At 41.0% G+C, this 27733-nt stretch overlaps 2 long non-coding RNA genes across 2 annotated transcripts in view; one reads left to right on the forward strand and one right to left on the reverse strand.

Annotated features, from left to right (window-relative positions):
- Positions 1 to 3586, forward strand: part of LOC144584480 (uncharacterized) — a 191339-nt gene extending 187753 nt beyond the window's left edge. Inside the window, exon 2 of the long non-coding RNA XR_013538750.1 lies at positions 1567 to 3586. This is a non-coding gene — a long non-coding RNA (uncharacterized LOC144584480). The remainder of the gene's footprint in view (positions 1 to 1566) is intronic.
- Positions 1 to 27087, reverse strand: part of LOC144584492 (uncharacterized) — a 41630-nt gene extending 14543 nt beyond the window's left edge. Inside the window, exons 1-2 of the long non-coding RNA XR_013538776.1 lie at positions 22325 to 27087; positions 1 to 21065 (exon numbers count right to left, since the gene is read on the reverse strand). The exon at positions 1 to 21065 is cut by the window's left edge and continues 14543 nt beyond it. This is a non-coding gene — a long non-coding RNA (uncharacterized LOC144584492). The remainder of the gene's footprint in view (positions 21066 to 22324) is intronic.
- Positions 27088 to 27733: the final 646 nt, after the last annotated feature.

Here is a 27733-nt window from a genome sequence, read left to right on the forward strand (position 1 = left end):
TATGGTAGATTCTTTGTAAGACTGCAGGCAGGACACGGAGAATAAGGCCTCACAATATTTATACATTTGGCCATGTTCCTACACAAAGATATCCTGCCGCGGAGGTTGTGTTCACAGATCTCATCTCTAAGGTGATACGATCTGCAAACCTTTCCTCCTTCTTTCTAATCCTGGCAGCTATACATTTTGTTATAAGATGAAAAACAACTAAGCCACTTAAAGTGCAAGGCAAAAAAAAAATTATTAAATTAAAAGCACAGTTTTAATCTTCCCTTCTACCGACCAAACAAAGGCCTTAAAATACTCCTACTCAAAAGCTTCTGGATCAAAGCTGTCCAAGTGAGGGGAAAGCTAAGCTGATCATCAGATGGTTGGCCGAGCCGCAAAAACCAGCTGGAATAGTCATATCGAGAGAACTGTGGACAAATATAATCACATCGAGAAAGAAGTGCAAAATGAGAATTTGAAAGGTCACCAAATGGAGATGCCGCAGTCAATGCCTGAACCCAGATTTAGATCTCTGAGCCAAGATTTTGAAACATCTATGCAGTGAAAATTGGTCCAAAACATTAGCAGGCAGTAAACCTATTCACTTGTTTACAGCCCTCAAAGTACAGAAGAAAGAGAAGTCCACCAGAAGAAGCATACAAAGGGATGTTTCTAGAGGGGTTGCCAGATATTTAGTGGTTCCTTCTCTGGACCTCTTGCTTACGGTATGTCCTATACCTCTTAGTGTCATCATTAGAAGTGTATTTAACTATTGGCCTGATTTAAACAGTCACGAAAGAGATCCCTTCTTCCTCTTTTGGAATCATCTGTGGAATGAGAAGAAGCCAAATCTCACATTAAGCTATAGGCATAACTTTCTTTGCTGCACTGTTTAAAAGATCTTGTCTCTTTTGATTTAACTGGAGTTTCCGAAGGTACAGGATATGCTTAGTGAATCTGCTGGAAAACACAGGTTACAAATCACATGTGTTTGGGATTTCTCCCGCTTCTAGCTAGGCTGTTGGGAGAGATACAGTTCTACCATCAAGTTTCTTGTAGTATGTCGCCGCACTGTTCTTGGAAGGGACTGGGGGTGTGTGCTATAATGGAGAAGGTAAAATTATTTGCAAGATCTGACTTTATAAAAGACATGGACTCGTGATTTTTGTTATGTGAACAGGACAGATCAGACTAAGAGCATAAATCCAACACAATTAGATTAGCTCTAGCCATAATGACTAAAACAAATGCAGCCATGAACCTGCAAAACAGTCTTGAATTAATTGTCTAAACCTGCAACCCTGTACACACATATCTAAGATTAAGTTTGATGGTATCCAATGGCTCTTATTACTGATTAGGCACATATTTGTTGTTGTTGTCTAGTTGTTAAGTCATGTCCGACTCTTTGTGACCCCATGGACCAGAGCACGCCAGGCCCTCCTGTCTTCCACTGCCTCCTGGAGTTGGATTAAATTCATGTTGGTTGCTTCGCAGACACTGTCCAACCATCTCATCCTCTGTCGTCCCCTTCTCCTCTTGCCTTCACACTTTCCCGACATCAAGGTCTTTTCCAAGGAGTCTTCCCTTCTCATGAGATGGCCAAAGTACTGGAGCCTCAGCTTCAGGATCTGTCCTTCCAGTGAGCACTCAGGGTTGATTTCCTTTAGAATGGATAGGTTTGTTCTCCTTGCAGTCCAGGGGACTCTCAAGAGCCTCCTCCAGCACCACAATTCAAAAGCATCAGTTCTTCCACGGTCAACCTTTTTTATGGTCCTGCTCTTGCTTCCATGCAAGATCTGACTTTATAAAAGTCAGAACTACTGGAAAAACCATAGCTTTGACTATGTGGACCTTTGTCAGCAAGGTGATGTATCTGCTTTTTAAGATGCTGTCTAGGTTTTTCATTGCTTTCCTCCCAAGAAGCAGGTGTCTTTTAATTTCATGGCTGCTGTCCCCATCTGCAGTGATCATGGAGCCCAAGAAAGTAAAATCCGTCACTGCCTCCATATCTTCCCCTTCTATTTCCCAGGAGGTGATAGGACCAGTGGCCATGATCTTTTTTTTTATGCAGAGCTTCAGACCATTTTTGGCACTCTCCTCTTTCTCCCTCATTATGAGGCAGAGAAGCATGTGAAGTAAAGTTATTTTTTTGAATCTACTAGACCATTTCTATTGCTCTGAATCATTTACATTTTTTAATTCTTTGCCTTTGTGTGGAGGTGCTGATTAAAACTGTGGCTGTGGGCAGTTTCTCCATCGGCACTACACACAAAACAAAGTGATTCAGTGCATCAGTGATGATCTAGCACAGGTAAAAGTAGTAATTTCCCCTGCAGAGGGCCAGGCAAAGTGTTCAATGGAAGCAGGAGGAGCTGGAGGGCTGTATAAGCTCAATATGCCACTTCAAGAATTGCACCAAATGGCTTACCATTCCTTCCCTGACTTCAAGTGACCCTATTTAGACTGCAGCAGACTGTGGTCAAACTCCTGATCTTTCTGATGTAGTATTGTTTTGATATGTCCAATTTCTGGGCTTTCAGTTTATCAGCAATAAAATTAAAGCCAAATATTTTAATACTCTGAACGACCATCAGATATTTCTGGTTTACCCTCTACGGCAGTTGAGCAGAAATAGATAATCTTAGAAACAACAACAACAAAAATACCTATTATCTATATTTGCTAAATTTTCTGGTGCTCTATTTCACATCACACATCCTATTGATTACTTTGTCCTTCTCTCATTATACAGATGTATTCTCACCTAAGAAGGGCTTTTGAGATTTTGCCCAATAAAAACATGTTTCCTATGAAATGTGACTGAAAAGTTACCAAAATTAAATTACTTTTCTCTAGTTGTGTCAAATTTTCTAAACCTTAAAGAAAAAAAAAAGAATTTTTCCAGAACCTTCTAATAAATCATGGTACACTGAACACCTGGCTTTTTGTATTATAAGAGCCATTTGTCCCCTCTCACATTGAAAAGTCATTTATTCTAGATGCTACCCATGAAGGACAGGATGAAATTGGCAACTAGGTGGTGTTCTCTGTCCAGATATATAATCTTATGCCAACGTTCACCTCTATTCATACAATGATGTTTTGTTCACAAACGTTCTTAACAGGTTTGCCAACTTCTGACATCTTCGCACTTCAGCTGCACACTTTTGAATAGATGCAGAGTTTTTCTCTGAAGGGGACTTTTTGTTTTGTTTTTTACAATGAACCAATGAATATGGAGAGTACTTTTGTGTTATTAGAGGAACCTTGCTGTGCCTGGCTGGACATGCTATGACATCCTTCTCCTCCTCTGTTTAGAGCTATTAGGACTATAAATAGAGTTCTGTGTAGAATGACCTTGCATAACAAACCATCATTGCTATAGAATAGAGTGTCTCCTAAATCAGCAGAAGATCCCTGGTACTGGAGTGACCCTAACTACCCATGCTCTCCACTGGTCCACCTCAACAGGAAGGGCTATGAAGCCTTCTTGCTTATGCTGAGATTTCTCCCTGATAGTTTCTCCTGACTGGCAATTTTCCTGATCTCTAGCCTAACTTCTCATTGTTTGCCCTATGCTTGGGCCTTCCCTTGTTCTGATTCCTTCTGTCTCAGCTGCCTATAACTCAACTCTCACACTCCAAAACTCATTGCTTGAAAGAAAGCAGTTGAGTTTTCCAATAATATATAGCTAAGAGCTTATCCAGAGGGAACATTTGTAAAATTACCTGTTTTATCACTTGTTATTTTGATATTTTCCCCACCAAACCATATGACATAATGGTTGCCGTGGTACCAAGAGTAACAAATTCTGGACTTCCTGAGCATATTTATTTTTCCTCCTGAAAGCATGGATTATCTATCTATCTATCTATCTATCTATCTATCTATCTATCTATCTATCTATCTATCTATCTATCTATCTATCTATCTATCTATCTATCTATCTATCTATCTATCTATCTATCTATCTATCTATCTATCTATCTATCTATCATTCATTCATTCATTCATTCATTCATTCATTCATTCATTCATTCATTCATTCATTCATTCTAGGGTTTGCTCTGGAGTGTTGGTGTTTAATGCCATTATATTTTCTAAGCTTCTAGTGATATTCATTTCCATGTCAAAAGACTCCCAATTAGAAACTTTTAGTTAGCATGCCATTCCATTAAACAGCAACAACAGGAAGAAAACAAGCTATAGCAGGGGTGAGGATATTAACAAAAAAGAATTTCAAAGATCTCCTAAGAGAAGGAGTTTTAGAGATGCAGATTTTCAGACTTCAGTGTGGATGCAAATCCTGGGAAATCTTGCTGTCCTTCAAGATGAACTGTGACCAACTGTGAAAAACTGTAGCATCAGTTTTGCCCATCTGGAAAAGCCCTAAATTATGTTACAGCCTGTGACACAACTACAGACAATGTCATTACTTTTGTAGTGTGTACCTGTAACTTTTTTGCTTCTTCTATACTTATGGAGTGCAGCCCCACAAACTGGTGGAAAGAGAATATCCCATGGACCAAATGCTGGCTTGTGGAACTGTCTGATGTTGTAGAGGCTGCAGTGGATAATGAACTGGACAAGAGCAGAATGTGCTTTATTGAGCAGCTTCTAATTCTGTATTAAGAGTTTAAAAAAGAAGAAATATTTATTTCAATTACTTTTTGAAAACCAGCAAGGAAAGCAATAACATTTAACTGTAACTGCAATAGCAACTAACTGCCATTGGGGCATGGGAACTACAATTATAATTAATTGCTTTAAAATGTAACTTTTAGCATTCTGGTTCAATTGCCTGTCTAGATTTATGGCCCTGTTCTGAAAAGTAACTGTGCTGTGAAAGAGATGCTTCAATTGAAAACTGAGGAACAGAGGCACAGGGAACAGTTTGGAGGAATGTCTTCTTGTCTGCAGAGACAACAAGAAACAAGCATTCAGTGTCCCAATGCTTCCTGCTGAAGGGTGCTATCCACCTTTTATTAAGGGGCATAACATCACATGACAACACAACGAGAACATGTTTGCATTCATCTTATATACCTTACCAAAGCAGTGACTTCTCATACCTTCCCTCTACACCTGTGTGTTTATTGGCTGTAATACAGACTGGGGCCAAGCATGTTTGCTCTAGAGCAGCCATTCTCAGTGGGGGCCATATAGCCCCCTGGGGGCCCCTGGCACATTTGAAGGGGGCCACAGACTGGAAGGACAGATCCTGAAGCTGAGGCTCCAGTACTTTGGCCATCTCATGAGAAGAGAAGACTCCCTGGAAAAGACCCTGATGTTGGGAAAGTGTGAAGGCAAGAGGAGAAGGGGACGACAGAGGACGAGATGGATGGACAGTGTCACCAAAGTGACCAATATGAATTTGACCTAAATCCGGGAGGCATGGAGACAGGAGGGCCTGGTGTGCTCTGGTCCATCGGGTTACAAAGAGTCGGACATGATTTAACAACTAAAGAACAACAACAGGCTGGAAACAATTCTTCACACACCACTTTATAAGATCCATTATGCAACTTATGCAATTCTGATTCGGCCTATATTTCTTTCATATTGTGTTTATGGTAATGGGGGGGAAAGGTTCAGAATGGCTGCTCTAGAGTAAAACAGAAAAGTTTTTTGTTTTTTCTTATGCTGCTTGCTGCATGTTGAAGGTACTGCATTATTTGACCTTTGTGTGCTCTGGCAGTTCTGGCCTTTTCACTAAGAGAAGACAGCTCAGCAACAGTCACACACCCTTCGTCTGTCTTTTTATCCTCCAGCTCTGTCAGCTAGCCAAGACAGCAAAGTTCTGTTTGTGCCTGTAAAATTTGGTCTGGTTGGCAGATGTGGCAAACACTTTGCTGTGAAATATGCCGTACGGGCCACTTGATCCATTGCCCATCCTGGACACCTCATCAGTCCTTTGTCTACATATTACTCGTTAATATTGTCTTATTATTTTAAAATCATTTTGCCTTGAACACCAATGACAGAAGAAGAAAGAGCAGGAAGAAGACGGGGCAAGGGAGATGCAGAAGAGTTCTTTATCGCTCTGAAGTTCACTTCCAGCCTTTTGGATTTTCTGGTGGCCCTGCAAAAGAAATGAATCTCTGCTCAGCTACTTTAATCTTCTCTTCTGTGGAACATACACAGCTACTCAGATTTTAATCTTTATTTATCATCTGAGGAGGAGATCTAATTGTGGCAAGAATCAAAAATGATTTGGCAGGTGCCCACCTGGCACATAAACCTCTGACTTCACATTTTCCTCCACTCCACCCTTTCAGCTGAGTCAGAGAAACTAAAGATTGAAAAGGTTCACAAGATCATGTAGCCCATCCAAGATGCCCGTATGGGATTGTTGTTCTCTCCCAGAGGTTTGGCCAGTCCAGCCTTAAGTGACTCAACCTGTGGGGTTTCCATCACCTCCCCTGGGGATGTTGTTCCACAGGCCTCCTGGACCTCACGGCTAGAAATATTTTCCTTTGCTCCGCTTCATCCTGTTTCTTTCATTCCTTCCTCTCCAGCAACTCCCAGAGTGATGGGCCTTCTCTCATTTTGGACAATCATCAAAGAGTTGCATGGTGTTCCCTTGTCCTCTAATGAAGCGGTCATGCAGCCAGGATTAATAATCATAAACCACTTTTCAAACACTGTGTTGATACTGCATTTATTAAAACACAAACACACATAGTCACAATGGAAATTAGAAATGTCAACCCGAAAGCAAAATGGAAAAAGAAAAACCACAGTCACTCCTAAACTGACGTTTTGGCCTGATTTAATATCTTCCTTAATTTTAATAGGAACAAATATGGACAAGTGAAAAGATATAGCAGAATTATTAGCAGGAGCGAGAAAAATCTACATGAAGGTGTTAAGCTAGGTTTACCTAATGGCAAGTAGATTGTGTAACAAAAACTTTAAGCATGATGTTGCATAATTATTATCTCTCCCCCTCCCCAAAATGGGTAAACACACACCATATACTATCTGAGCCTACAAAACCAGATTGCAAGGAGCACAATTCTTACCAGCATTTTAATGCTTAGGAAATATATATGGTTCAGTCCAGAAACAGCTTTACCACATCTATTACTCAGGCAGAATGTAGATGGCAGAGGGCAGAGTGGGAATGCAGTTTCTGCACAGGATGAAATGCAATCTAAGATCTACTTTCAGTGTGGCCATGCACTGTAGCTCTGGTGCAATCAAAGTTTCTTTCCTTGCCCTGCAACCCTTGAAGCTACCTAAAAATGGTGTCCAGAGGATTTTCCAGACCCCTATATCAGGATTGTGGGTTGAGTGAGAAGGGGAAATTGTCTGACTCCTGTTAGCACTGGATCCTTCCCAAAAGCAGCTAGATTGTAAGGAGGTAAAGGTAAAGGTTTCCCCCCCTTAACAATTTTTGTCCAGTCGTGTTCGACTCTAGGGGGCAGTGCTCATCCCCGTTTTCAAGCCATAGAGCCAGCATTTTGTCCGAAGACAATCTTCCGTGGTCACATGGCCAGTGTGACTTAGACACGGAACGCTGTTACCTTTCCACCGAGGTGGTCCCTATTGATCTACTTGCATTTGCATGCATTCGAACCGCTAGGTTGGCGGGAGCTGGGACAAGCAACGGGAGCTTACTCTGTCGCGTGGATTCAATCTTACAACTGCTGGTCTTCTGACCCTGTAGCACAGGCTTCTGCGGTTTAGCCCACAGTGCCACCACGTCCCACATTGTAAGGAGCACGAGGTCTTTGAAAGAAATGGGTGCCAACAGGAATTAATACTGCCATTCCATCGGATGAGATCCATGGGATGAAGCCAGACAGCAGAAAATAGCTTGACATTTTGGACAAATACTGTGGATTAGAATAATCATTCTAAATGATGTGAGTTATTTGTTTGTTTGTTGACAGTGCCAGCTTGTGCGCATCCATCCTAGTAGGGCAGGCAGCAGCTCAGGATGCAATAGGACAAAACCAAGGATTTATAATAGACAACTTAACTCAGAGATCATGCCTGCAACACACAGGGTGATCTCATCAGAGAAACACAAGGAAACCATATTTTGAATCCACATTTTCCCCACTTGAGCCCATTGCACAGACAAAATATTTATTCATTCATTTATTTAAAATATTTTACTCCATCTTTCCCCTAAAGCAGCTTATATCTTTGAAAGAATATATTTAAAGCTGGAAACAATGAATATGCAACAGTGGTTTAGATCATTAAAAGACAATATTAAAGCTAAAACAATAAGTATGCAAATATTAAAAGGGAACAAACAAATACCACTTTGAAAGATAGTAAACACAAGTAGTACTAAAGACCCAGTCAGAGCAGTAATGCATAATAATCCATCCGAAAGTCACTCATGTAGCCAGCCATGTAGTCAGTCACTCTTGCAGGCAGTCACTGAGAGAAAACTTGCCTGAAGAGAAAGGTCTTTGCCTGCTTTCATAAGAACCTAAGAAGAGCCCTGCTGGATCAGGCCGAGGACCCATCTAGTCCAGCTTCCTGTATTGCATAGTAGCCCCACCAGATGCCTCAAGGAGCACACGAGACAATTAGACACCTGTCTCCTGATATCCCTCTCCTTCATTTGGCATTTGGAGGTACCTTCTTTTTAAGCCTGGAGATTACACATCCCTGTCATGGCTTGTAACCTGCGATGGACTTTTCCTCCAGGAATCTGTCCTATCCTCTTTTAAAAGCATCTAGGCCAGATTCCATCACCATACCCTATGGCAAGGAGTTTCACAGACTAAATATTTTCTTTTTTTCCCTGTTCTCACTCTCCCAACACTCAATTTGAGTGGATGGAGACCAAACAGAATTCTAAGGGACCCCACATGTCAGCAGCCAGGGTGTTGAACAGGAATCCTCCAGCACCACCTTCTGAGTCCTCTCCTCTGGGAAGGATTGGAGCCACAATAATACAGTGCCCCCAAGTCCCATTCCAGAGAGACTGGTCAAGAGGATACTGTGGTGAATAGCACTGAAAGCCATTGAGAGGTCCAGCAAAATCAACAGGGACACAGACCCCCTATCCAGGCTCTGAGAATCCCTTGCCTCACCTCTTGTATTTTGCATCTGTGTGCATGCGTGTGGACCCATTATAGAAAATAATGTATTTATTACTTATTCGTCAGATTTATATTCTGCCTTTCCTCTGGTGAGTTCAGTGTGGCATACATGGCTGTCTTCCCCCACTCACCCCAATTTCACTCTCATAATGAACCCTGCGAGCTAAGTAAGGGTTAGAGAGTGTGACTGGGACAAACCACCCAGGGAGCTTCATGATCAAGTGGTGATAAGACTTGTTGTTGTTGTTTAGTAGTTAAGTCATGTCCGAGTCTTCATGACCCCATGGACCAGAGCACGCCAGGCCCTCCTGTCTTCCACTGCCTCTCGGAGTAGGGTCAAATTCATGTCGGTAGCTTTGATGATATGTCTTAGTCCTATGTTTTAACCACTGCACCACACTGGCACTGCAGATGCCTCGTGGTACCCACCTGCTGGGTACCATCTTTTCCTCCCATGAAGATGTCTGGATTTCCTCTCATACGGGTGCCTTCTCTGTGCCTCCTGTCACACTCAGCCTTGACTCAGTAACTGAATTGTGAAAGAGATTAAGGCTCAATCTTCACAGTCAGTCCTCGCCTCACATACACACAGTGTGCTTCTCCCCTGGAGTTCTCCTCCCACACTATGGTAAAGAACAAAATGGCTGTTGGGACTACTCTATGCAAAGGCACAGATTGTTATAAAAATGAGGTCATCATTGGCTGTGGCTGCAATGCAACCCTTTCCATTTTTACATATTAATCCAGGTTCTCCCACTGGCTCTAAGGAGACATAAACCCTCTGCATAGTAAACCTGAAAGATGCTCTTTCAGTCCTGTGCTGCCCATTATGGTTTCAACTGATATTTTGGAGCATGTGCAAAGTGTACACATAGTCAGAGGCCTCTGACCATTGGGTATAACACAAACCACTGTCCGCAACCATGCAGAGGGCTAAACAGGTGCATTCACAATTTGGGAACAAATCAGGAGGAATGGGACAGACTCAGACTGCTTAGCAGCCAGCACTGCAGCAGAGTCAGGGTGCCAAGCGAGATTTTAGAACTGCATGATTGTAAATAGTGTGGGATGAATTTGGGAGAAAGAGAGCCGTTCTCTTCATACCCAAATGGGCACTCCCCTTATATAAGCGGCTTAGGTCCTGTCTTTTCACCGCACTGTGTCCAACACAGCTAACAAAAGAAAAGGGGATGAAAATAACAGGCTGGTTAATGTAGTTGAAAGTCAGGCAAGCAGTTGGGAGAGAAAAATGTGCTCATGCAAGGAAGGAAGGAAGATCAGTTCAGTGCATACATCTCCCCCAAATCAGAACCAAATCAAACTATAGAATTTGCTGCTCAGAGTTGTAGTAATGCCATTCAACCAGATCAGCTTTAAGTTACCAAATTAATGGACAATAAGTCTTCTCAATGGCTGTTGATTTTGATGGCTGTACAATATCTTCAGTATCAGAGGCAGTCTCTCTCTGATTCCCAGCTGCTTCAGAAAATGGAAGGAAGGCTGCAGTTGCCCTCTTATTCTGCTGCTGGGTTCCCCTGAGGCATCTTGGTGGCCTCTGCAGGATCAGAATGCTGGACTTGGTATGACTTTGGTTTTGATCTGGCTTCTGCTGTTCTCATAAGCCCAGCATAGCACGTATGAATGCCATACCAAGATACTTACAAACAAATCCAATATAAAACAACAAATTGGCCTGATAAAGTAGCCCTTATAAGAACAGAGGAACCAAACCCGAACTTGACTAATACATCTGGTATGTTGATTGATGCAAAAACATTGCACAAATATGATGAATTGTATTACAGATTGTGAAATAAGGGGATGTTACAGGTGAAGGAAAGGAAGTAGCACGGTTTGAAGTGTCTATAGATTCCTTCCATGTCAGTCAATCTTTTCCTTCTAGGGAAAGGATTTGTGCATGTGTATAGAAATATTTGCTCACATTTCCATGCATCTTTCATTGCTAGTGCAGTTACCATCTGTGAAATATGACAAGTCAATGGCTACTATTCCTTTGATGGTATTACTCTGTTTCCCTGAAAATAAGACAGGATTTCACTTAACTAGGGCTTATTTTTGGAGTAGGACTTATATTACGAGCATCCTGAAAAATCATACTAGGGCTTATTTTCAGGTTAGGTCTTATTTTAGGGGAAACAGGGTAAGTATGGCTTCAGTCTTTATATCTCATTGGATCTTAGCCATGCGGACATGTGAATATGGGAGGACCTCAGGATAATCTTTAGATGGGTTAGACAACAGCAGCTGGCCGTGGATGATGGAAATTGCAAACCAACACCTCTAGAGGATCATAGATTAGGAAAAGGTGGCTTAACAGGTCCTACTAGAGAGACATCCGGGGTCTCCCTGTGGCCCTTTGGTGATCAAGGAAGGCAGAGGTGGCCCTTAGGCAATCCTTTGGTACTGTAAGACCAGAACTGGATGCAGAGACCTCCACAGTCAGCCTTATTCACCATGACTAATTTGAGCTACAAGGCGGCCAGTGTGTGTTTAAAGGTCCAAAAGAATGTGCCAAGGAAAAGATCAGAAATATATATTGATTTGATCTCAGGCTCACAAACCTCTTTCTGAAGTTACCTCTCCGAAGAGAATTGTTATCAAACTAAAACAACAGCAACAATGATAATAACTACAAAAGACCAATTAAACACCTTGGGCCCATTCAATTCCAAAGAACAAGAACAGGATTCCCTCCTCCATTTGGTTTATGCATTTTCATTATTTACTCAGGTGGCCTTGGGAAGATATCCACTTTCCAGGTTCTCCTTCTTAGCAAGAAGCCGGGTGTATGATTTGGCAACTCAGGAAACTCTGCAGGGTATACCTATCAATCACTTGTGAAGAGTATGGGGCTCAGTCCAACGCTCTGCTCGTGATCACACATAATGTTCTGAACAAAGTTTTTCCCAAGGATTTGGTAATGCACAAATACCGGCACAGACACAGACACGGGCCTGGCAGGAGTATCTTCCAAAGGGCTCAGGGCGAATGGGGTCCGACCCCTTACTGAGAAACAGACCAACTCAGGGGACTCATGCACAGCCCTAGTATAAAGTGTTTCTGTTTCAATCTGTCATGCAATAATGGGCCGGACATTTTACAGAGACTAAAAGAACCTAACAGAGAGAGAGGTTTAAAAAGCAAATAAACTGTACATAGGATAAAATCAAATGAGAAAAACATGCAACGTTACCATAAGTGCTTGCGTGATTAAATAATTAGTTACTGAAAAGGTCTAGGAGCATACACGGACTTTGAGAGGAATAAAAATGTTTGTCCTCTCTAAGGCTACCTTAACATATTTATCAACACTGAATACCACATAATTTATTATTACTATTTATTTTATTTAAAATATTTTACCTCACCTTTTTCCTTAAAGGCAGCTCACATTATTAAAAGACAATATTAAGGTTAACAACAGAGAGTATACGAATACTAAAAAGGAGCAGACAACTATTATGCTAAAAACCACAAGCAACATCACAACACTTTCAAAGCAATAAGGCACAACAACCCATTTAAAAAATTCCATTCAAGCAGCCAGTCACTTACAGAAAGGTTACCTAAAGAGAAAGGTCTTCGACTGCTTGTGGAAGTACCATAAAGATGTGGCCAGTCTACGCTCCTGTGGAAGGGAGTTCCAATATCTGGGACCAGTAATAAATAAGGCCTTCTCCTGTGTCCTCACCCCAATGTACCTGTGAAGGTGGCAGGACTGGGAGAAAGGCCTCTCCTGATGATCTTGACACTCAAGCAGACTCATAAAGGTAGTCCTTGAGAAAGCTTGGACCAAAGTCATTTAAGTCTTATAGAGCCAACATTTTGAATTCTGCCCAGAAACGGATCGGAAGCCAGTGCAGCTGCTATAACAGGGGGGATTATGTGATCCCTGTAACCAGCCCCAGTAGCAATCTGGATGCTCTGTTTTGGATCTGCTGAAGTTTGTTCCTGCCAGAATCTCCAATATTAGCCAACAAGAGGTCAAGATACAGAGTTCTGAAGTATAGAAAAAGATTTCTAGAAAAAAACTAACTAAATACATTAGCTTTTGTCCACCAGCAGAACAATGCCTACTCATCTTAAGACTTTGGGTGTAATCAGATGGAGAAATAGCTTGCCTTGTGGACCACTTGTGTCCTGGTCTGGTGCAAACTCTTTTCTGATTATTAGATGATGTACAGGAGATGGTGAACAAACCCAATCCTCCTCTGTGCTCAAGCTGGTCTGCCAGCAGAGCTACTCTTCCTTGGACCTGAATTGGAGCAATTCCTGCAAGCACAGGATGGTCACTTTAAGGGAGTTCAGTCCCAGCAAAACGAACCTTTCCAGTGCAATCCAAGGCAATTCCTTATCACCTTCTGACCACACTCTGACCCTCGTACTGTCCCTTGACTCCCCTTAAGTACAGAGTGTTTTGCCTCCATTTAATTAAAAGGACAAATGGGCAAAGATGAAACAAATATGAGTGTGTGGGGAATTTCCCAGGAGAAGTGACACAATTTTTGTACAGTTTATTAGCATGGCAGTTCACCACAACTGTGGTAGTAAACTGAAAATCAACATTGATTACCCACCTTGTAACTTCCAAACGGGCATTATTATAGCCCCATATAATTAAACAGGCCACTGGAAAGCCCAGATGTTTTAGTTTTCTGTGATTCTGGATCCATATCATCAAATGACATTAGGATGAGAGCAAGGAAACCTGTTGGAAAATTATCTTAAATCTGGCAGCGGATGGCTGCCTTCTGAGCTAAGATTTCCACTGAGCCATTGGCTGTCTCTATCTCAATAATTTCTTGAAAACCCCAGAGCTATTGACAGGAGATTATCTTGTTCCAAATCCAGAACTGCAGTACCTGAATGTGCTCATCTAGGAGTTCTATGAAGTAGCTGGACTAGCAGTTTAGTTCTATAAAGCTCAAGACGAGGCACTACTAGCCTTGGGCCTCGTCCAGCTGCAAAGTGAAAAAGCGGCATTAGCCATTGCATTGGTTATTAATACACTGGTTTTCAAATGAGAAAGCCAGGCTCTGGAGTTTTTAAATGTCACACTTAAATGATTTCAGGAGTCTTCCAATTGCTGATTATTCAGCTGCTAATATTTTTGCCTTATCTTTCCAAATTCCATTATTCTACTTTTGGGATAATTAACTTATTTGGCATAATAACGGGAGGCTCGCACTCTCAGGAAGCTGTGCATCCTAACCTAAAGATTAATGGCGTCATTGGTGTACAATGATGGAAAGGTTCCTGTTTTTTTAGATGAAGAAAGGAAAATCTCTACATGTGATAAGGGGGGAACAGTATCATTGAAATACAGTGTCATGGATTGGAGAGGTGTTAATAAGCACTCCAGAATACTCCCTTATTAACAGGAATGACCTCTGAGAGACAGCTTCCTGAATGACCCTGGCAAGTGTATTAGAGATATCATACAGTCCTTGCATTCTTCTTAACAACCTAAAATCTGTATTTATCAGAGTCAGTGTATGCCAAAGTTGGGGCTGGAATATGCAATCAAGGGTTGCCTGAAAATCTACAAAAATAGTGAAAATGGAATTGCATGGTGGGAGCCCTTATTTGCTAAGTGTTTCATGAGAAAGCAATGGTCAGCTGTTGAACTGCCATAGTGAAAGTGCACTTGTTTTTCAGAAAGAAGGCTTCCAGAGCCCACCCAATTTTCCAACTTATCCAGACATGTTTTGTGGAAAGTTTGCTGAACATGGCCAGAAGGCATACATACTGACAAATCTTATGATCAGTCAACAGGGAATTCCCCAGTTCTGTCAATGAATGCAAACAGGGCAGCCAATGTTAGGACTCGGCAAACAACACAACTATCAAAAAATGAGAGAGGATCCCATTCATCTCAGGGGCTTTTCTCCTTTTCAGCTTCTTTTTTTAATAATGTGATTTGGTTGCAGGTGACTGGAGGCTCATCTTGTAGGGTCTGCCAGTGTGGATAGGAGTCCAGCTGTCTCGTCATAGAATTAGCAGCCTATTTTGGCATTAACATCACTCATTAAAACATGACAGGCCTCAATCTTGAGAAAAGCTGCAATGGCCCCAGGGCCCAACTGGCCTACTAGATGGGTTTCAACTTTAAGGGTAGTAGCTCTATAGAAGGCCAGTGCACCCCAGGGCTGTCACTTATCTCTGGAAGGTTTGGTAGTGACTTGAGTGGGTTGTATAATGCTCTTCAGGGGTCATGTTTCCTCAAAGTACGAAATATACAATTCCTTAAGATGTTTCTGGAATAAAACATATGACCTCTTTTTTTGTGTGCCAGCTGGACATATTCCTGGATATGTCCTTGGAAAGCTCCCGATTTTGTCACTTGGAATCATGCAAAGTGATTTGATCCATTGTGGGGTCAGAGCAGACGATACCATTTGGCTACAAGCTGGATCTTGGAGAAGATACAGTGAACGGTATGAGTGAGGAGCAGGGCTAGTCAATGGGCTGGTTTTGGCCACCAGGAATGTTTCTTCATCTGCAGGTCTGGACTGAAGGCTGTCAAAGTGAGAGCTGATCAAAATAGCAATCATAGGAACACCAGGCATATTTGTTTCTATTATTTATACGTTGCCTTGAATTGTGAAAGTGATTCTTTTCTTTGTTTGAGTCAGAAACATCACAGTACAATTAATAAATATGTCAGGCAGTTTTCTCCCTGCAACAGGCAACATCAAGAGCTTTTGGTGCAGCTAAGAGCCTTTTCTGCTTAACCCCCTGCGGTTTAATCCTTGGCCGGCAAAGTGAGGGGTTTTAGAATGCAAAGTTACCGTACCTTTTTGGAAGTAAAGCCAATGACCTTTCCCCCATTGCTACAATCAGAAGGCCTCTGCACTCACTCAACTGTTGGTAATTATTGATTTTTAGAATTCATTAAGAGTTCCTGATCAAAATTGCACAGAGAGAGAATGTGGCCCATTTTATTCTAATTTTAAATTTGCCGAAAGAGATTCTAGCTGCAAAATTTTAATTAACTAAGCCTATGTCCAATGTCAGTATGCATCTCTTCAAGGGAGGACATGCAGGAAGTGTTTGGACAGCTTTAAGATTTCAAGGGCACAATCTTAGGTTCGACTGGTTCCAATTATGCATGATTGTATTCCTCTCCCACCAGCTTGGTAAAATCCCACTTGGCAGTGGTGATATTGATTTGGCAGTGATGATATTCGTTTGGCAGTGGCGAAGGCCACCTGCTCTGGGGCGAGGATGCAATCTCCCCACTCCAATACTGAGCACTTTTGTTTCACTGATTCATCCTGGCTTAAAAGATTTTTACAAGTTGTCATTACTTGGAGGGACTGAGGTAGACATAGGCAGAGAATCCAGGGTTTATTTATTGCCTCATAGATGTTTTGATGAAAGGTCTTTTAAAAAGGTATCATATGTTAGTAAGTTGATCTGAGCATCCAACTGGAAAAGATGATTAGTTATGGGTAGGCCCCATAGATATCAATTAAAGCCTTTGTAAGTAGCAGACACTGCTCCTATGCCCTGTCAGGCATGTCCACAGTCTTCAGACAAAGATGCCAAAACAGACTGAATGGGGCATTTGCTCAATCCTTGGACGGTACTGAGTGGAGCAAGGAGCCATTCTTTAGCTCCTCCAGAATTCAATGGCAGTATTAGCTAACAGTTGGGGAAAAGAGGCACCAGACCTTCCTAATGTATAGTAATCAGATTTAGATTGGTTCAAGGTTAGGAATGAAACAGATACGAAATGATCTCTTGATCCTTGCAAACAAGTTGCAAGCAAAAGTACATGCAAAAACCAAACTTAACTTACAGGAAGAACTTAAATCATGTTATAAAATTTTAGAAGTGTGCATTCTAAAAATGCATGAACTTATAGCCTAAGAAGGCACATTGAAAAGCAGAGAATATAACTCTAAAATACATTAAAAATTAAAGAACTTTATAACTTTAAGCAATTTTTAGCCTTTAAGCATATTACTGAACACACATGAAAAATATTCTAAGTGCCACCCAGTGAAACCAGTTTGAATCTATGGTGAAAAATTCATGCTGTCCTTTGTCTGTTCTGAAGTCCTGCTATGAGCTGTGGCTGCTCTTGGATGTCTGGTGCCCAGTATCAGTGTTGTTGGTATCTGGTATGTGTGGCATGGTGTTTCTTGTGTATCTCTTTTCCTCCCTATATTTATGTTTTACTCGGTTGTTTATGTTGTTACCCTTCAACTGTAAACAGTTCAATTTTGCTGGTGCAGTAAGTTACTGATCTCTATAAATAGTCAGATTTTTTTCAGTAGAAATCTCTATTACTTTTACCTGGGTGGCAAAACATGACTCTTGTAATCTGGAAGTTGAGTCATGGCAACTGGACTCAACTGAACTCTTTCTTCTTAGGTTGAAACATTTTGCTACTCATCCAAATAGCTTCTTTAGTCTGAGGAGAGTTGGTAGGAGACCCTCTACCTTGGTTTCACTTCCCCTTGGTCAGATCTAGAAATGTTTCAGCCTAACAAGAAAGAAGTCTGCCGCCCAGAGTAGACTTCGGTCTAGATGGGCGGGGTATAAATCTAATAAATAAATTAATAAATAAATAAGTCCACTTGCCATGACTCACCTTCCAGATAACCACACCTGGATGACTGAGAATCTTCACAGATGACTCTTGTAATTTATATGGCTGGCAAGTTGCCCCTGTAGCAGATAACAGTTATCATTTTGCACTTGCAGGAATAGTAAGTTGCTTGGGTGGCAAAATGCTATGGGCATAAAGTGCTGGAGGACAAAGTTGGCCAGGTACCAATTTGCTTCATCCACCCTTTAGGACTTTAGGAATTCTGATTTTTCCTAGAGGTCTATAAAGTTCTGTAAGGTTCTTGGGGAGATGCTCTAGCATCAGAATCCCTGACCTTATAACAATGAACCATAAAACCTTAACCAAGTCAATCCACAAACCCGGTGTGATCACTGACTGTGAATGCAACCATAAATTATGTTACAAATCAAATTGTAGCAAAGCCAAATGGCTAATGTAATTGCAGCTTTAGAGAGGCAGGAAGTAGAACATTTTACAATTAAAAATAATGTTATTTAGCAGTATAGTATATTGGAGAATGTTGTTAATTCATTTTATAGTAGGCAGAGTATCAGCTACAAACAGCAGAGAAAGCATGACATAATAGCTTAAGTCTCAGCAGCCCACACCTGTTCACAGTAGCTAGCACTTTATATCTTAAAGATAACTCTGGAAGCGTTTTCAGTGGGGGAAAAATATCTTTACTTACAGCTGCTGTTTATAGTTACAGTCAGAAGAAGAAGAAAAAGAAAAAGAGAAAGTTGGAATCTCTGCTTTGTGGGAGATACCTCCTTCCATGCGTGTCGTGTGGAGCTGAGTCAAGAGAGGAGAGACTAACAAACAAAGGATGTGAGGCAAACAAACAAGAAGAGGGAAAAGACAAGCCAGAGGAGGGGAAAAGAACATTATCAGTAGGATAATGGAAAAGGAGAATGCCTTTAGGTCTTAAAAGCCCTCCCCTACCTCTGATACACAGTGTTGGAAAGCACGTGTGATTGTTATTATCTCAATAGTGTATATATATTAATACACAATTACATAATAAAGTACAAGCAGGGGAACATAAGAAGATCCCTACTGGATGTAGCTGAAGGCCCATCTACTTCTTCATCATCTATTCTACCAGATTCTTATGAGAAGTGTACAATTAGAACCTATGTGCAGTAGTACTCATGCTCACGTTTTCCAAGCAGCTGGTATTCAGAGGCATATGAGGTTAAGCTGGCCCTTTCTTTTATCCTTTGGCTGACAATTGAAGACTCACTTCTCCAGGCAGGCTTTTAATAACCATAACTGAGTCCCTGGATGCTGATTTTTAACTAAGTTTGCTTTTAAATGTTTTTAATCATTTAATGTGTTTTTAATTAATTGCATTTTTAATTCTACTTGTTTTAACACTGTGAGCTGCCCCGAGACTCTTCATCGGGAGAAAGGCAGTCGACAAATAAGACAAATTAAAATAAATCATATCAAATCATTATTGCCTCTGACTCTGGATAGCCATAAGGATTAGTAGTCATGATTAGTAGTCATTTGTAGTCTTGTCCTCCATAAATTTGCCTAATTTGCCTTTTATGCTGTCTGTGTTACTGGTCATCAACCTATTCTATGACCATTAATGTCACCGTTCAAATATTCACATGATAGAAGCACTGGAGGGCAAATAGTTGCCATATCTCTAGTACTTCATGTTCAAATTTCAAAGGAAGATTCTCCAGTGAATAACTGGGTTGCTTAGAGATTTAGCATGGAATCTTATGGTCTTCAGGAAGGTTTCCCCCAAACATAGACTATTGAGGCCCTTCCACTCCACAGGCATTTTGGGTGAGCTTATAAAGACAAGGATGGTGACTATGTGATTAGGGCTTGGATTCAAGGTGGCAAAATTTGCTACTGAAAGAGCACAAACACATACTTCGTGGTATTTGCTGCTAGAAGGGTATAGACTGCATCCATGTTCTCAGGCATCCACTTGCTCCTTTCTGGGTAGTCAGAAACACAAAACAGGCAGATTCGGCACAGAAACAATATGGCTGCTCTACACACAAACTAGAACATTCCTTCGCATTCCTCTGTTTCTCCCCACATATGCCAAGCTTAGCCAATACAAGAGCAATGCCCGAGGTACCAAAGCTGCTAATTGCAAGAGAAGAATAGGAGAGTTACTTCTCAGGGGGGAAAACCGAGGAGAAAATTTAAAAAAAACACCACATATATTGTTTGGGGAAACAAAGGGTTATGTGATACACAATTAAATTATCATTTGGGAACTTTGAAATTATATAGGGGGATATTGGCTAATTGCTGGGTTTAATGAATTAATCACAGAACATACAAGTTTGGAGGAGGGCATTTGGAGATTAATTAATCTTGGGGCTCAGCAGATTTTGGAGAGGACATTAATTGATTTAGAATTGAATTTAGAGGCATTAGAAGAAAAATGAATTTTGGGAGAATCGGGGAATAAACATGTAGGGGAAATAAATGTAAGTAGGAATGAATTATGGGGAATGTTAGAGTGATTTTGGGCGGACATGGACTCAGAGAAATGGGTGGACATGGACTAGAGGATGATGATGATGATTTTTTTTGAGAATCTTTATCAAAAGAGAACTGATTGAATTGTGCATTTAAGAGGAAAATGAATGGAGAGGGTTTAATGAAAAGAAAATTAATGTGAGTGAAAGAGGCAAATTAATACTGGAACTGGTTTAGGAAGGAAATTAAATGAGGGTGAAGCCAATTAAAGGGAAAATGATTGGGGAGGATCATTTTTTAAAAAAAATCCTTTTCTTAGACTGCAGAAATCAATGTGTTCAAGGGGCTGCCCCATTCTTTGGGGCTCACCTTAATATTCAGCGGATAGTCTCTTGAATGAATCACTTGTGTCAGCTTGGCTCTGCATTCTGCTTCATTGATGACCAAGCATATCATCCAAGGAGGCACCCATTTTCTCTGTACTGTTTCTCCCCCCCCTCCAAAAATAGTCAGAGATACGATGTTAATAAACATGGATGTTCCATCTCGCTGACAGATACCGTATTTCCATTGGTGGAGCTCATTCAGTTCAGGTATAAGGAATATGAGGTGGGTGGAGCCAAGGGAGGGACCTGTGGGAATGATCTGAGACAACAGGAAGAGTTATCACACTCTTTTAGGAGGCATCTATTTCCCCTGCAGATGAACAGTTAAGGTTGCCTCTTGTTAGTAATGCTGCCCAAGTGAGATAGGATTAGGAAATACTCAGCAGCTCGACAGCGGCATTGAATATATGCAGTTCACTTTCTCTGAAGGCTTATGAGTTTGTATCCTAGAGGCAAGCAGCTTGTAAACACATTTTTGTTCTCCTTGGCTGTTATTTAGATTCTTCGAGTATTATTTCAGCTGCTGCTGAAAAATGTCCATTGCTTGTTTGTGTGTCACTGGTAGAGAGAGAAAAGAAAGAGAGATTAGGCCTTTTAATATTTTCTGCTCTTTATTGTTGCACTTTCTTTTCATTGTTGTTTTACAATACTGTACACTTTTCTATGGGGAAGATGGGCTATAGATTTTAAAACAAATATAATATAGGTAAAGGTAAAGGTAAAGGTTCCCCTTGACAATTTTTGTCCAGTCGTGTTTGACTCTAGGGGGCGGTGCTCATCCCCGTTTCCAAGCCATAGAGCCAGCGTTTGTCCGAAGACAATCTTCCGTGGTCACATGGCCAGTGCGACTTAGACACGGAACGCTGTTACCTTCCCACCGAGGTGGTACCTATTAACCTACTCGCATTTGCATGCTTTCGAACCGCTAGGTTGGCGGGAGCTGGGACAAGCGACGGGCGCTCACTCCGTTGCGTGGATTCGATCTTACGACTGCTTGGTCTTCTGACCCTGCAGCACAGGCTTCTGCGGTTTAGCCCACAGCGCCACAAGAGTTATAAAACTGGCTTGGATCAGGACTTCACATGGTGCTTTCTGGGAAAAGAGCCAGCCTGTGCAGGCCTGGGCAAGCTTCACAGTCCCATGATGGCCCCGGAAGAAGGGAAAGGTAAACCACTTCTGAGCACTCTCTACCTAGAAAACCCTGGCAAGGGTGGCCAGAAGTCAGAATTCAGTTGACTTGATGTAATTATTAAGCTGGCTGTATAGCTCAGTGAGTTAGGTATCTGACTGTGGCACCAGAGGTTGGGAGTTTGATTCCCCATAGTGCCTCCCAAGAGGACAGCTAGTTTGTGTAGCCTTGGGGCAAACTAAGCAATGCTATAAGAAAAAAATGGTAAACCACTTCTGAGTTCTCTGAACTTAGAATCTCTGGGAATGGTTGTCATAAGTCAGAATCAGCGTAAAGGCTTGTTGTTGCTATTATTGTTATGAGTAGTAGTAGTATTGCTTTTAAAATCAAACATAATTAATCAACAACGCTATACCATATAAAGCATTTTAAGCGGTCAGAGAGAAGCGTCCCACTAATTTGAAGATATGCATTTACAATATTACTCAGACTCTATCCATTTGCAAATTTCTAAGCCACCAAATGCACCAACAGCTTCTGGCTTTATCTTTCTAGAATCCATTGCCACCGTCCCTACAAATCAGTTGCAAGTTTCTTAACTGGAAGAGAAGAATGAGTTCAGCAATTTCCATCTGTGTGTCTGCACTTTTGTGTACCTCTCTCCCTCTCCCCCATACTTTGCACTTACTAGCTTATACCATCTGCAGTGAGGTCATCAGAGCCGGTCAGCTGAGTGCATTTGCAGTAGAAGTGCTGTGTACTCAGGTGCAGCTAGCTCCTCTGAAGTAATCACTCAGCCCTTAGCCAAGTCCCTTACTGAGGGGAGCAGCTCTTCTCTTCTATAACACCTTGGCGTTACTCTGTTCTCATGAGGCCAAGCAACAGGCAAGTCAAAAGTGCACAAACATGGAATGAATTATCTGAGCTAAAGTGTTGCTCAATTATAATGAGACTTTTCTTTCTTTCTTTCTTTCAGTTTTACTCTCTTTTTCTTTTAATATTCTCAAGATTGTTTTCTCTGAAAGAATATGAAATGAAGGCAATAGATTATCATTCTCCCCACCCTCAATTTTAAAAGTAAAATGTATCATTCCTTATATATACCATATCTTATCTGACAAAGGCTTGCTTTCAAAGCAGTTCAATTGACTTTCTTTTTCTTTTCTTCTTTTTTTTGAGAAGTACATTTTTTGGGAAATTGTTTTGAATGACACCTTAAATTCCCCATAGGGCGATAGACAATTATGTTGCACCACTGCAGATGCCCTCCAGTTAGCATTTCAAGGAATGGTGTTAGGAAAGTGTTAATTAGGTAGCATCCACAGCCACCCAGAAAGGCAATTTCAAGACTCAGGGTGGGATCTGTTTGCTGAATGATAACACCACATGGCTGAAATAGTGCTAAGGTTGCATCACTCTTTCCATTATAAATCCTATGTCCACATGGGCTGAGAGTCTTTAACAGCTTGAGAATGAATGATATTTATTTTCAAATATTCTGTGAAATAGTTTGCGGCCAGAGCACTAGCTAATGTGAAACAATGGGTTCTTTTTTAAAAAAATTTCCCAGTCTTTCTCTCTTTCCTTCTTTGACCAAATGACTGCACAGACAATAATCTCTTGAGCCAAAAGTCTGTCTCTTTGTTAGAGGTATGTTGGAGTTATTCAATTAGGAAAGTTTCATACTCATGCACGTAGACTGAAGCAAACTAACAGGGTAGTGGTGAATGGGAATAGATGGAATTCAGCAAATCTTGTTGCATTCTATCCACCGAGTTCAAAAGATGCAAATTCATGTAATGCAGGAAGAACAAGTTGAACACTGTTACCTCTATGCATCTGGCAGTCTAGGATTTCCACTAGAATAATCTGTTGAAATTGACAGGCCCTTTATTGGACCCCAGGAGAAAAAGCACTTGCATATTATTTTTGATAAAGATTTTCACATCTAGTTGGTTCTTTATTTTTGATAAAGATTTTCACATCTAGTTGGTTCATATGGTTGCTAATTAACTCAGATTAGTGGGCAAGGATGAGTATGTTATTAGCAATGGAACTCGGCTTGGTGTCTCTGTGATGAGGATCAGCTCAATTTTGTTAGGAATGTATAGCAAATGTACAGGCAATGTGAGAACGAATACTGTGGCAGTTAAGGACCTCTAGGCACAATTAATTTATTACAAATATTTTCCTTTCTGGTAGTGCTTCTGGTGGAATGATCCACAATTTAGGCAGCTTCTAAGCTGCAATTTTCTGCAACTGGTGAAATGCAATTCTTCTGACAGGCAGGCTGTGTGATGCTATTGTATGTGACAGGTTACAGTTTTGTGAGTATCCTAGGTCCTTTTTTATTTTATAGTGATAGGCAAAGATTATGCAGAGAGTATCTTCAGAATAAAAAAATCCAAGTTTACTGATTTTTATGTCATGCTGCTACTCCTGCTGCTGTTATCTTCCCAGCAAAACCTGGGACCATTCAGGGTGATATCTAACATCTGACAAGCCCAGCTGCCATGGATGCAGTTTGTTCCCTGTTATATCTTCAGGCTGCATACAGGCTACTTTGCTCTAACATTGTTTACGTGCGTTAGTTGCTTCCTGCTTGGACTATTGCATGACACTGCTGCCCATGTTTTAGCTGTTTATTACTGAAATAAATTTCTTTTTGTTTGAATCTTGTGGCTGTTAGCCCCATGGAGAATGCCATTTTTGGCGTAGCAATAGGAGAGCTGCTGGATAGCTCAGTGGTTTGGAGCTCTGGCTGCAGAGCCAGAAGTTGGGAGTTTGATTCCCCCACTGTGTGCCTCCTTGACAGTGGCTGGACTCCATGATTCATAGGGTCCCTTCCAGCTCTGCAGTTCTAAGATGATAATAATGATGATGATATTATATATAGGTTCAATAAATACAATAACATTAACAGAAATTGCACTTGACCTTTGGAAAGGAACACTCTTAAAGCTGAAATACAATCAAGGAAGTCCTCAACTAGAGGTGGAAGAGAAATTGTTATATCTGAATTTTCAGATCAGCATAACTGATTATGTCTGCTCAGCCTATAATTAAACCCAAATGCACTTGCATGCTGAAGTGTGCGCTTTTTGTCGTGTCTTTTTTTTTTTTTTGGCAATGTGTTTTCCAGTTTAAAAAAGCAAGAATAAAATACATTTGGGGGAAGTCCACATAAAAATTAATTCATGACTGATAATTATGCACAAAAACATTGTGCAGAAAGTAAGAAAATTAAGAAAATCATGTGCATATTTTCAAGAGAGGCAGAAGTAAAACAAAGACTGGAAAAATCAGAAGCTGAGTGCAACTGAAAGTGACAGATTCACCCATCTCTAAAGTTGACTAACTGCTTGGAAACAAAAGCCTCCAATTTATTGTAGTAATGAATGGATATCATGTGGCATGCAAATAACAGAACTCTGATTCGTTCAAATGCGTTTTGTGGAGCTGAACCTTAAAAACAACAACAACACCCGGTGTGCATAGCCTTTAGTGTTTCTGTAAGTACTTAAAATAAATGAAGGGGATGGGGGTGATTGCCAATTGATGCATGGATGCCACTTTGTTTAGATGATATTTATAAAGGACTGAACAAAATTAGGTATGATAGCTAAAGATAGCTAAAGAAGGATCCCTTGTATTCAGTGTCATTATAAAATATAGTATTGTGGTGGACTACATAATTTTTTTTGTTCTGAATTAGCAGGTTAGGGTGTGGCAGAGAGTAAGCTAACAAGGGCTGCTTCAGAATGGTCGGTCTTTGTTATAGTGATCTAATCAAGCTTGATGGTTCACACAGAAATTGCTGCTGCCATCATTGTGAATAATGTGGCCTAAAAAGCGAGCTACTTCAGGATATTGGCAAATTAATTATTTCCCCTGCTTCTCAGTAGAGGGGCAGGGGAAGTGATTTTTTTTTTTAAAAAAAACTATATACAAACTATCACTGATGTGCTGCATCAGTTATTTAAAAACTTTCCTTTGCCTCCTCTGGAAGTACCAATCAAGAAGCTGCTTGCAGACGAAATCACTGCCATTGATTTGACTGTGAGCAGTTTCTCAACTGGCCCTGTAAGAGAAAGCAAAGAAAAGATTTTTAAAAAATTTGTTTTAATAATGAATGCAATCATTGGTGATAGTTCATTATGCAATAAAAAAATCACTTTCCTTATTCTTCTTCCAAGGAGCAGAGGAAGTGATTAATTTGCCAGCATCCTGAAGTGGCTTGCTTATTAAGCTATTTCACAATACAGTATTGGCAAATCCAATCCAGAAGGCTTGCTTTAGATTAGTTCCAGAAATCACATGCGTTGGAACTGATCCAAACTAGACTGATCCTATCCACAACAAAAAAGTAGAAGTAGGGGCTCAAAAAGGTATGGAGCACTCTGTAGGCAGGCTGGTTTGCTCTAACAAAGACATTGTCTGATTGCCATCTTTAAGAGCAAACCAACCTGTTCCCGCAGTGGGCAATACAACCTCTAAGTGTAATCAGCCTCTAAGTCAAATGTTTTCTAATTTACCATTAGCCTTAGAAGGATATTATGTGTAGTCTGCATAATTAAATTGTTAACTGCCCAGAGAGTGAGGGAAGCATTATGGGGCAGTATATAAGCAGCACACACTATATACACACATTTTCTTTGCCATGTTTTGGCCTCAGTTCCAGAGCATTGCCATTTTTCATTTTCTTAATGTTTACTGTCTAGAATTAGAGGACCAAATGTATGTTTTTGAAGGCCTTGGGCAATCAAAAACATACATTTGCTTGTCAGGGAAGGTTCCTTATGAGATTTCAGTTCATTTTAGCAAACCTGTATATAAAATATCTATAAAATGCCTACTTGTGGATAGTATTGGTCACACGTACAGTACTTCTGAATACAAACCCATGCGTGCATGCATGCAGGCACAGACACATACGGACATGAATAGTGGCAAGTCACCTGCACCCAACTTGCCTTTGAAACATTCTGGCCTTGGGGAAGGGAGGGTCTTAAAGGGGGATGGAAGATTTATCTTGGTGGTGAAAGAGAGGCCTTTTGGAGACAATGGCTAAAACTACAGTTTTGAAGACTGAGGGAAAGGAGATGAAATAAAAACAATGCAGGGTAATCTCTAATGAATAGGGTTTATAAGAAAGACCTCCATGAAAGCAAGTTATCCCACATATGCATATCAGGAGTGGAGAGAGCAGAATTTCCTGTAAGTACTAGAATTTGGCCACCAGTCGAAGCAGGATTCTGCATCAGATGGCCTGGTTTGGTCTGACTATATAATACAGCATATTGCTTCCTATTACCATTCAGGACTCTTGTTTTGTCCTTGTTGTTATAGCCCCATGTGGTAAGCCTAGATGCACTGAAAGCAATTACGATCTGCTTTTCTCATTCATGAGTCATTCCCTTCAAGGGGGTGGAAGAGATGCATGGCTGAACAGAGATCACATTATTCCGTCTCCCCCAGTATCCCCCAAGTTCTTAGATTTCACTGACTTGTTTTTGCTTAAGAAACAGTCACCCATATTGAAGACGGGCTTAATCATGAGTAGGAAAGCTCCACTTTGGACTTTGCTAATTGTAGTCCCTCTTTAGAGTTGGCTTTTCTTGTCATTTTGCCTTGATTGTGGTTCTGTACCAGCACTAGCAGAAGTTACTTTTTTTGTACTATAACTCCCAAAATCCTGGAGTCAGAATAGAGGTTTGTGGGAATTATAGCCTGAAAATGTCTCTAAGCTCTGAGTGTCACACAAGGTTCTAACCTATAAAGCCTTAACGGCTTGGACCAAATCCATCTCCAGAACCACATCTCCCTTTATGAAATTGCTTGTTAAGATCATTACTAGAGGCCTTCCCCTCAGTTCCACCACCCTCACAGGTGCACTTGGTGGGGACACGGGAGAGGGCCTTCTCTGTTGCTGCTCCTAGACTCTGGAACTCCCTCCCACAGGAGGCCAGACTGGCCCCATATTTGCAGTCCTTCGGCAAGCAGGCAAAGATCTTTCTTTTCAGGCAAGCTTTCCCTGACTAGCTGCACGACTGGGGTTTTTTAATGGATTGTTGTGCCTTATTATTTTGAATGTGTG

The sequence above is a fragment of the Pogona vitticeps genome, chromosome 1 (genome assembly GCF_051106095.1).
Source record: "Pogona vitticeps strain Pit_001003342236 chromosome 1, PviZW2.1, whole genome shotgun sequence".
NCBI lineage: Eukaryota > Metazoa > Chordata > Lepidosauria > Squamata > Agamidae > Pogona > Pogona vitticeps.